Here is an 11,193-nt window from a genome sequence, read left to right on the forward strand (position 1 = left end):
CTGGAGCAGGCGCTTCTTAATGTTTTCAAGGTCTTTGGGCCTCAGTTTTTCTTAAGAGCAGGTCCCTGTCTTCTTTCTCTTTTTCATGAAGTGGATATTATTTATCTAGTGAGCTTGAGTTGCCTAATTTCTACACACAGTTTCTGCAGTCTGTTTGCCGAGATGTGCAGCTGGTTTCATATTTTATATTCTGAGCAGGATAAAAAAACATACCAGTCCAAGCAGTTCTGAGCTGCAGAAAATAGAGACTCTTAAGAGCAGGTCCCTGTCTTCTTTCTCTTTTTCATGAAGTGGATATTATTTATCTAGTGAGCTTGAGTTGCCTAATTTCTACACACAGTTTCTGCAGTCTGTTTGCCGAGATGTGCAGCTGGTTTCATATTTTATATTCTGAGCAGGATAAAAAAACATACCAGTCCAAGCAGTTCTGAGCTGCAGAAAATAGAGACCCCTCCAACTCCAACTCCATCTGGAGCCAAACACGCCGATTCCAGGACCCTGGGAAGGCCTCTCTCTTTCAGATTCCAGGAAGGTACATCCAATTTATGGAAAGGATACTATAGAGCCTTTCCCAGTTCCTCTTGATTGATAGCCTAGAGTAGGCCCCTCAAGCATCTCATGGGGGTAGCTGAGTAGCAATGAGCAAGAACCCATGGTGCTGCTCTAGTGGAGCCTGGCGAACCCACGGGAAGGGTCTGTTTGTTAAACAACTGAGACCCCGGTCTCCACTTCCCAAGTTAGGTTCATTCTTAAACAACACAAGATTCGTGTAAAATTGAATAAATTCCAGATGCCACTTGTTAGTACAATTAGCTCATGCTCCCTGGTGGCTGAGGGAGGTGAAATGGCCACAAATGCTCTCAGAGCCTGCAACAATGTCCACTCCCAGCCCGTAATTGCTACAAAATGTTGTGCCCTGCCAAGGGGAGGTGGGGACAGGAGTTTGTCAAGCAAAGGCTGGGGACTGTGTGTGTGTGTGTGTGTGTGTGTGTGTGTGTGTGTGTGTAGGGTTGTCCACACATCACATGTCTAGTCTTTCAAGTTCACATTTGACACACTCTAATTCCAGAAAGGGAAGCCTGTTAGTAACATGAAGACTTCCAATGGGCCAAGGAGCAGAATTTTAAAACGGCTCACTGTTCACTAGCCGTGTGTCCTTGAAAAATTAGCCACCCAAACTCTCAGCTTCCCGAATTGTAAAATGGGGTGAAAAAATGACCTACCTCACACAGGTGTCACACATTACAGAAAATGCATGTAATGTGCTTAATAGTTTCCATTATAAGAGCTTGATAAAATGGTAGCAATGAATGAAAATCATAAATAAATCAGTATTTGCAAGAGCTATGGTCCTGAAGAAGTTGTAAATCTCACATTCCCTAGGGGATGGTCTAACAAATCTATTGCTTTGTGTTCCTATGCAGAAGACAGGAGGACACCTGCATTAAGGTGGCCTTAGATGGTGGGATTGGAACCAGGAACTCAGGTGAAATGCTGGGAGGTTGGAAGGATAATGACCATTTAAAATCACATGTCGGTGCCGAGTCCGTTTTGCTGAGTCACCAAGTTCTAGAGATTTCTTAACACAGAAGATGTCCTGGCTTCCATTTGTGTAAAGAACAGGTAGCAAGGAGGAGGAACATGCTAACTTAAAAGAGAGTTTGACACTTTGCTGAATAAATATTAGCTGTGTTGAGGTTATTACTGTTGTTATTGTTTCTTGTTCTTACCTAGCTCAAGGAACAGGGTGGCCTTTTTGCCTGGTGGGCAGGGTGGGGAATCACTTGTCTGGTTTGATATTTAATTGAAGCCTAGCAGAGATTCTCAGTAAAGGGGTGGTACCACTTGTGGAAGAATGACATTCCAGAAAGGCATCTCCTCTCCCCAAAGCCACAAAGTGAGACTATCTGCCCTTTCAGAGGAGCAGGTCTGCTCTGGCTGGGATGTTGAAAACAGGAACACTCTCCCAAGCAAGGGCCAGATAAAATCAGCTAAGCCTGAGGGACCACAAAGAGCAAAGCTAAAAAATGCCCAGAATACATTCATTTGTTGCCTGTTTGTCCTGTTTCATCCCCACAAGAAACTTAATTCTTACGAACTAGTTACAAGTCTTGCCCACGAGAAGAATCGATAACCTTAAAAAACCTGGGGAAGTTAAAACCATCCTGGAAACTCAGTCCCAAGGGCTCAGTTTGGGGCATGATGACCTAAGATTCTGATATGGCTTTTTTTTTTTTTTTTAATTCTCTCTCAAAGATAACAAATAAATTAATGCGTAAAGCCACATACATATTGGAAACATTTGTCCTTTTTTTTTTTTTTCCACTTACCCTCAGCAATATCAAGGGCTTTGTAATAAATAAGCTTGTCAGGAATTCTTTTCAGGAAACTAAACCACAGTTTTAGTCTTGTCTATTCAACACATTGTTCAGAAATGTTTTGGTAACCTTTAAAGCTCTACTCTAGGCGAGAGATTCTCATACTCTCCAATTAAATTCTTTCCTATTTTGAAGGTCATTAAGATTTTCTGAGATGTGCTTATACGTGAGTTTGAGTCACACATCTGTGTCCTCAGCCGAGGAGGCAGGAAGGTCCATGCTTGTGAGGAAAACGTTCCACCAAAGAGCCACCAAACTGTGCTGGGCCAGGCCCTCCCTGGTTGGGAAGGAAAGCCTGGGGGAGCTGGGCACAGCTGCCCACTAGGTAGGGCTCAGTGGTGGGTGGACACCAGGAAGTGAATAGACAGACCAAAGCAATGAGGGCAAAGGACTCACTCCATGAGAAAGCTGTGAAAAACTCTGAAGTAGGGAGTTGGTCCTCAATGCCCCAACCTGCCAGATATGGTCTTCCCACTGCTATCAAAACCTGGTCACAGAAGGGGCTGGAACAGATACTTATCCATCCATATTCATCCTTATTGTTATTCACAGTAAGATGGAAGCAATCCATGTGACCATGAGTGGATGAATGGATAAACAAAATGTGGTGTATACAAATAATGGAATATTATTCAGCCTTAAAAAAGAAATTCTGACACATGCTACAACATGGATGAACCTTGAAGACATTATGCTAAATGAAATAAGTCAGACACAAAAGGATAAGCATTGCATCATTCCACTTACAGGAAGTCCCTAAAACAGTCAAATCCATGGAGACAGAAAGGTCCATGCTTGTGAGGAAAACGTTCCACAGAGCCACCAAACTGTGCTGGGCCAGGCCCTCCCTGGTTGGGAAGGAAAGCCTGGGGGAGCTGGGCACAGCTGCCCACTAGGTAGGGCTCAGTGGTGGGTGGACACCAGGAAGTGAATAGACAGACCAAAGCAATGAGGGCAAAGGACTCACTCCATGAGAAGGATGTGAACAAATCTTAAGTAGGGAGATGGTCCTCAATACCCACAAAAGGATAAGCATTGCATCATTCCACTTACAGGAAGTACCTAAAACAGTCAAATCCATGGAGACAGAAAGTAGAATGGTGGTTGCCAGGGATGGGAAGAGGGTGAAATGAGGAGTTACTGTTGAATGGATTCAGAGTTTCAGTTAGGGAGGATGAATAATGAATGCACCTAATGCCACAAAACTTCACTTAAAAATGGTTCTAATTGTACATTTTGTTATGTATATTTTTTCACAACAACAACAAAAAAAGCCCCTGCTCATTTGATAAATCCATGTATACTCAGGGGTACATGGCTGATAAGACTGAGTATGGCCTTTCTCGGGAACACTTGCATTTTAGCAGGAGAAAAACCTTAGATCCGGGCTCCTTATCCCAGCTGATACAGGGGGGCCCTGCAAGGGAATGAAAAATACAACATCTCTTCTTGACCATCCCTGTCTCAGACACATCCCTGGGTTTCTTCCTTCGGCAGGAGCAGAAATTGCTAGTGATTACGTGAGCTCGTGCTGACACACATCTTCCCGTGCTGGGTCTTCTCCAATTCTAACAGGCTTTCTTCCACCTTTAACTTCAGTTTGGTTTCAATTTCTTGTAGTGAATCTCAAACTCTTCTTCTTTCGTTTGATCAAGACTGACATTGGCACCGAATGGTTCCTTTTGCTGCCCACCGAATCTGAAAATGACTGAACCCAGGCTGCTGGTGCACAGAGCTGCAAAAAAGACTGTTACCGGGAATTGTTTTCCAAAAGGACAATTCAATCTTCCGGTGCCTATCGTTGAAAATATAGCTTTAAACAGAAAAGAAATATTTAAACAAGAAATATTTAAATATAACAGAATTGTAAGAGTTAAAGGAAACCTTTGAGATTATTCAATCTAATGCCCTCAATTTATGTATGTAGAAAATGAGCTAAATAAGAAGAGAACTGACTCCACACAGAGAAAATCTCAGCCTAGGTCTTAGGACGTTACGTCCAATGCTTTTTCTCCTCTGCCTCCTGGGATAGAATTTGGGGGGAAATTGTTACCCTGAATCCCTCATATTACTTTACAGAAGTAAAACACAGTCATTAATTGCAAATGTTTCCAGAAGGATTCAAGCAGTGTGTCTTTTCACAGAGCAAATTAGCCCATTAGTACTCACTAAACACATCATCACCCAGTTTACCAGATTAGCTTGAAGAAAGCAGGGTGTGAAGGGCCAGGAATCGGAGAGGAGGAGTGTCTGTCTTGTGTCTGAGAAGTAGAATTGAGAGGGGAAGATTCTGGGGGGCCTCAGTGGGGAGAAGCGGGGATATAGTGGTTTTGAGATCTAGGTACTAGAAACCCAGATTTAACTTGCTGTTCTGTATCTAAGCCACTGTGTGAATTGGACCCATCCTGCCCTTGTCAGAGTTCAGTTTTCTTATTTGTAAAACAGGGATCCTTTGTGGGGGGAAAAGCATTATCCTCAAGGGCAGGCAGGGGTCCTTGAACCTGGCATCAAGTCATTTTGGAGAATTAGTTAAAAACACTTTTTAAGCCCATTTCTTGTCTGGATAGTTAGCTTCAACTGGACTGGGTAATTATATTTGTGGTTCATCTTATTTTGAATGGGAATTATTTTAGTTAGTTTTGAATAGTTCATTACATGCAGTAGGTTCAAAACTCGAAAGCCAAAAAAAAAAAAGTATTTGTATAGTGGAGTATTTTCTTCCAATGCCTGTCCTCATCCCCCAGCCTCTCTTCCAGAAGCAGACTCCATATTAGTTTCTTGGTATTTTTCCAAAGATGTCACTGACATTTTTAGCATGCAGCCCAAGTGGTTGTGGTACAGCTAGTCTCAAGACAGGCATTTGAGTGTCTGCTCTAGTTTCCTTATCCTGCAGCGGAGGGAACGGAAGCTTGGAAATGTTAAAGCACTGTGTCTCGCAAGGTGCTTGGGCGATGGGAGCAGGTCTGACATACAGTGCTCTCGGCTTGGCATGCCGAGGCCCCAGCCCGGGTTTGCTGGTACCACTGTCTTGCTGAAGGCCACAGCTTTCAAGGACGGGGGTCAGTGGTGTGTCCAGCTCCAGAGCATCTCTCCTCTCCTGTAGAGGGGACAGCTGACTTCTTCTGGCATGACACCGTCTCAGGAAGGGCTTCTGAGCTCAGAATGGAACCCCTCCCTCCCTGCCCTGCAGTGATATCCGGATGGCTGGATGGGTATCTGTGGGATTCCCAAGCCAGAAGGGAGCTTGGCAAAGTAAAAACACGCCCTTTAGGCCTTTGGGAAGGTGTGAACTCCACCACTGTCTTCCCCTCCTCTCTCTGTCCTTTGGGCATCAAAAATTTAAATATAGGGATTGTTTCCCAAAGTTGACTGATTTCATATCTGAAAAACCTTCCCAGAAAAGGAGCTGGAAATTCTAGAGAGTAAAGAGCCTTCATTCCTGATACTTGAGTCAGTAATGGCCTTAATGCTCATGTAGTAATGGTCGCAGCAACCTTCCTTTCCACATACCCCTGCCCTTAGCTAATAAATAACAGTGAAGCTTAACCACGGTCTGTTTTTGGACAAATTATCTTTTCAACACTTGGATCAGTTTACTTCACAGCTTGGTTGTTTCCTGTTTCTCAGCATCCAATTGGCTGGCCTAGGAGCTGGCCATGAGTCTGGGCTTTGTGTGAGAGCCTAAGTAGAATTCCTTTGCATTACTTAAAACCCAATGTTCCTCCCTCTAGACCTCCCATGGGGGCAGCCCCATGTGGCGGGAGGGGCCCTTGACTAGCAGTCCAGACACCTGGGTTCTGGTCCCATCTGTGTGCTGACTCCAGGCCCTTGGGGCCAACTTCCTCTCCATATGCTGATGCCTCATTCACGAAGTCTCTTCACATTACATTGTTCCACTTAATCTCACCATCCCTCTCAGTGAGAGGCACACGAAATCCCAATTCATCAACGGCAATGAGATTTGAGGGGAACTCGGAAGCGGCAGTGCAGGAACTATAGTCCAGTCTTCTTCCAGGCCTTGGGGTGGAGCATCAGTAGAGGCGATGGGACCCTAACCCCCAGCTTCTGCCCCACCCCACATCTCCATGACCACGCCCCACTTTCCGCTCGTCTCCTCCTCCAGCCCCAGCTCACCCGTTTGATATTGTTTCCATGCTCTGCTTACTGGTACCTACTCCCTCTCCCCCAGAAACCAGCCTTACTTTCCCTGGCTCCCCCTTTCCTCTGTCACTCATTCATACTTTTAGCAGGATGAATACCCCATGCTTGGTGTCAGTACTAGGTGCTGGGAATGCCTAGTGAGTGAGAAGTGTTGGTTCTCCGGAGCTCACAGTCTAATATGGAGACAGAAACAAATGAATCACTCTAAAACAGTGCTCTACTAGGAAGAAGAAAAGCAGCAGTGCGAAGACAGAGGAAGGAAGTGATCAATTTTGATAGGGGAAGAGTATCTGGGGAGAGTTTTGGGGGAAATTTTGTAGAGAAGGTATCATTTCAGTTTTCATACCTCCCTGCTTCCAAAAAGGATTTTGGAAGAACAAGTATAGGTCAGAGATCAGAGAGTGAGAACATTATGATTTATTATGTAGCCTATTAGGTATCAGACATTTTAACCTGCCTGGTGGCACCATCTAGAAGATTCAGAGGTATGTCCAAAGCCCAGAATATTACTTAACCTCATACTGACTCTCTCTAGCACAGTAGCTTCTGTGTGTGTGTGTGTGTGTGTGCACGCGCACGCACGTGTGCAGATATAAGCAACAAAAGAAAACCCAAAGTACCTGGAATCAACCTCGAGGGGCGATCTTTGTCAAGCAGGGGTGGATTCCAAGTGTATGCAAGCAAAGCAGTGAGGTGCTGGCAGGAAGAGAGGGTAAAATAGAAACAGTGATTGCCCTGCTCTCCTCTGAAACTCCAAATAGACCTGCAGGGAGGTAGATGGGCCATGCTCTGGACGAGGGGCTCTTGAGGGTAAGCTTAGTACCAGGGTCCACTTTTCCTTGCTCTGTGACCCTACGACCCTGATTTCCATCAAGGGTTCTCTAGTGCACCAGGCTGGCAAGTGTTCTGAAAGCCGCTATGCTGGAATCCAGGAGGACCAGTGAATGGTCAGGAAGAGGGAACTCACTACAGGGAAGGATCTACTCACACAGCGCTCAGCCTAGGGTCCAGGGTGGGGATGCATTGGCGGAAGATGTTCCCATGGACACTGAAGAACACAAATCCTCCCATGGGTGGCAACACCAGGCAAGTAGAACTCTGCCTTTTAGAGACAGAATCTTTCACTTTGTCAATTCTCAGCACCCGCAGTGGGCTCTGGTGTAGCAGTGTGAACAAGACTTAGCTCCTGCTCTCAAGGGGTTAGTAGTTGGATTTATACTTCCTGGGTCTGCTTGCATATTGTCACACCAAATGACATAACTGGAAATAAGAAAACTTACTAGTTGAATGTAAAGCTTTACATATTCATTGCCTATTATAAGAATGACCTGATGTTGAAAAAGAATAACTCTTGCATTTGGGCAAATGGACTGCTGAAGCAGACAAAGTCAAGAGTGGTCATAAGACTGAGTCAGGCTTCAACCCTAGCTCTGCCATGTACGTGTGACTTGGGGCAAGATGTTTATCCTTCGTATCACATGTTTTCCCCTATAAAACTGAAGGAGAGAGTAACACATCTTTTGCAGTGCCATGGGGATTACTGATGATACGTGTCAAGACTTAGAGCATGGTGGCATTCAATAAATGGGATTTAAAAAAAAAGTATGCACTGAACAGACTAGGAAAAAATGTTTGCCATATATGTAATAAACAAATTATCAATGTTCAGAATATATAAAGAGCTCCTAGAAATCAATATGAAAAAGACAAGCCAATAGAAAACTGAACAAAGAATATGAATAGTTAATTCACAGAAAAATGAATATAAAAGATCGGTTTAGTTTGCATATGAAAAGTTCCTCATTTTCACTAGTAATCACAGCAATGCAGACTCACAATGAAAGTTTTGATTTTCATAAGAATGTCTTCATACATTATTTTAAATGGGTAAGTTAAATGAATAAAAATGTAACATTGTATATAATACTCTATCTCACCATAGGCTGTGGTTGAAATTTACGGCTCCGAACCCAGACTGCCTGGATGCATATGTGGGCTCTGTGTAAACTTAACCAAGTCATCTAACCTCTCTTGCCTTAGTTCCCTCGTCCTTGATATAAACATAATGCTAGTACTTGTCGTGAAATAGATGAGCCAGTACACGTGAAGAACTTAGTGCCTGACATGCAGAAAGGCTCAGTAACATAGCTTTTATTATCATTACACTCCTTCCTACAATGAGTCAGCAAAAACCATCCCATGTTGGAGTTGGGAAGGTCCCTATTTCATCCAAAGCCATTCAACGAACATGGGAACTAAAGCCAGAGAGTCCAAGTGACACAGTAAGCTTTATACTTCCAGTTGGATTCTGGTTCCCAAGACTTCCTGCTCTAATAACACAAATCAAAATCTCCGAAGCATAAGAATTTCAGACTCAGCTTCATTTCTGTGCCTGTAAAATGTTAACGTCTCTTTCTTTACACACATCTCCTCAGTGAAAGTGTAACTTCAATAAAAGCCGAACTCATGGTATGAATATTTCTCTTGAGGGCAGAGGCAAAATAAATCCTCATCGTGGTGATTCTCTTCTTCTCAATCGGTGCTCCAAAGAAATAAACCATTAACAACCAGTGTTTGTGTTTCAGAGCCCTTTCACATATTATCTCAATTGGTCCCCAAGACGCAGTGAGGCAGGTGTCATCATTACCCCAAAATTTACAGAGAGGGAAACTGAGACTCAGAGAGCTTAAGTGGTTTGCCCAAGAGTTTTAGATAGGATTGAACTTTCTACTAAATTAAATGGCAACTTTAAAATTAATTTAAAAAAATAAACAATGAAAAAATAGGAAGTTTTTTTTGCTAAGTTGAGGTAGAGACATTAAAATATCGTCTATGAGAATATGCATTTGTGTAGTAACCACACACATCTTAGATGATCTCTAACAGAACCATTTTTAAATACCAAATAACCATGTCTTACTGACAGAGTATGCATCCTGATAATATTTGTTTCAGATAATACAGTTACCATTCCTATGGAAAAATGTTTTTATTCAAGCTATATTAAAGGTCAAAAGCACCATTATGAAACAGTGACCATAATTTCTGTTATACTTTTATCCTAGTTTTGGGTGGAAAATACATATAACTTGATAAATAGAGCTGAGTAACTTTTTAAGAAATATTCCAAAAACTCATCTAAACGTGCCATGATCCAAGTGAGGGCCCCCTTTGTGGGATGTCATCTATCAATGGGCTTGGAAATAGCTGGATATGACACAGAAATATTAAAGAAATACTGCTCTCCATGGGAGTCAGTGCTCATCGCCTCCAGAAAGATGCCTGTGCACGAAGGTGCTCAGCTCTCAAATGCAGGGCTTATATCTCAGAGATGTGTGTTGGTGGATCTCACTCTGCCCAGTCAGACCCACTGTCCTTCTGAAAGTTTACCTGAATAGAGCCAAGCACTTTATCCCCCAAAGGTAAACAAGGGAAGCTTATTAGAATGAGGTAGGTATGTCCAAGCAGGCATAGTCTGTTGATATAAATGTGAAGAGGAAGGGGCTCAGGAAATAAAGGAGAAGCTTCTGAGTAGAAAATCCTTTGTCTTGGGGAAAAACAAAACAAAACAGAAAGGCTGCCTGAGTTTCACCTAAGAATGGCCTGGACCTAGGAAGAGAGTCCTGTGGGAAAAGGGAAATCCTATCTCCTGGGAAGGAGGACTGTGCAGGTTGTAGAATATTTTAATGAACTTCTACCTTGGAGAGGACAGGTGGCGAAGTGCAAAATGCAAACAGCACAACAAAGAAATGCAAATGGGATGTCTGTTTGCCCAGTGGAGCCCACCCAGGAAGCGCTCCTGCCCAGGACACTGCTTTGAAGGTGATGGATGGAGTATGGGCTCCTCAGCCCAGTGAGCTTTCAGACTCCCACTGTCTCCTGGAGGACTTTGGGTGATCGAATTCTCACCATAGCATCTGAGCATTCTTGTTATTCTGTTACATCTTTAAATGTAGCCAGCAGAGTGTTCATGGCATATCTTTCTTTCGCAGTGTCTAAGGGTCTATAATGAAGGTTGAGCACACTCACTGGTATGCAGGATTGACTTTCAGTATTTCTCCTCTAACTTCAGAGTTCTTTATTGATGAGGCCAGTGGATGTCAAGGAATGCCAAAAGATTTTTTAAAAAAATTCCCCACTATAAAGAACAACCCAGATAAACTTGTGATATTAATCAGTGGGTGCCCCAACAAAAATTAACATTTTAAAAGCTTGTTCATGAAATGAATTCTTTTTGAGGCTGATGGAGAACCCAGATGTTATCGTTATGGCTTTGACCCTAATACCAGGATGATGTCTACCCTCAAAGCAGCCATTACAGATAAATTACTAAGAAAAAAGGAAAGAATATAGTACTAATGGCCTTGAGAAAAAAAGACTTATGCATTCACTGAAGGAATCTCAATTTCTTAAAGGAATAGGATATACACTGTTAGCAGAATGCTTACCAAATTAGCGGCAAAAGTTACATCCCCAGAAAGAAAATTCAGATGGCAAGGTCTCCTGTTGGTGGTAGACTCTACTGCAAATTTACTCACTGTGAGGTAAAATGGATGGGAATATGAAGGAAGCCTCCAGTTACTAACATGTGGTATGGGGCTCATTCAATAGACCTCAAGCTTCAGATATATGGGATGGGTGTCTATTATAAGAA

This window comes from Pteropus alecto, unplaced genomic scaffold (genome assembly GCF_000325575.1).
Source record: "Pteropus alecto unplaced genomic scaffold, ASM32557v1 scaffold86, whole genome shotgun sequence".
NCBI classification, from domain to species: Eukaryota; Metazoa; Chordata; class Mammalia; order Chiroptera; family Pteropodidae; genus Pteropus; species Pteropus alecto.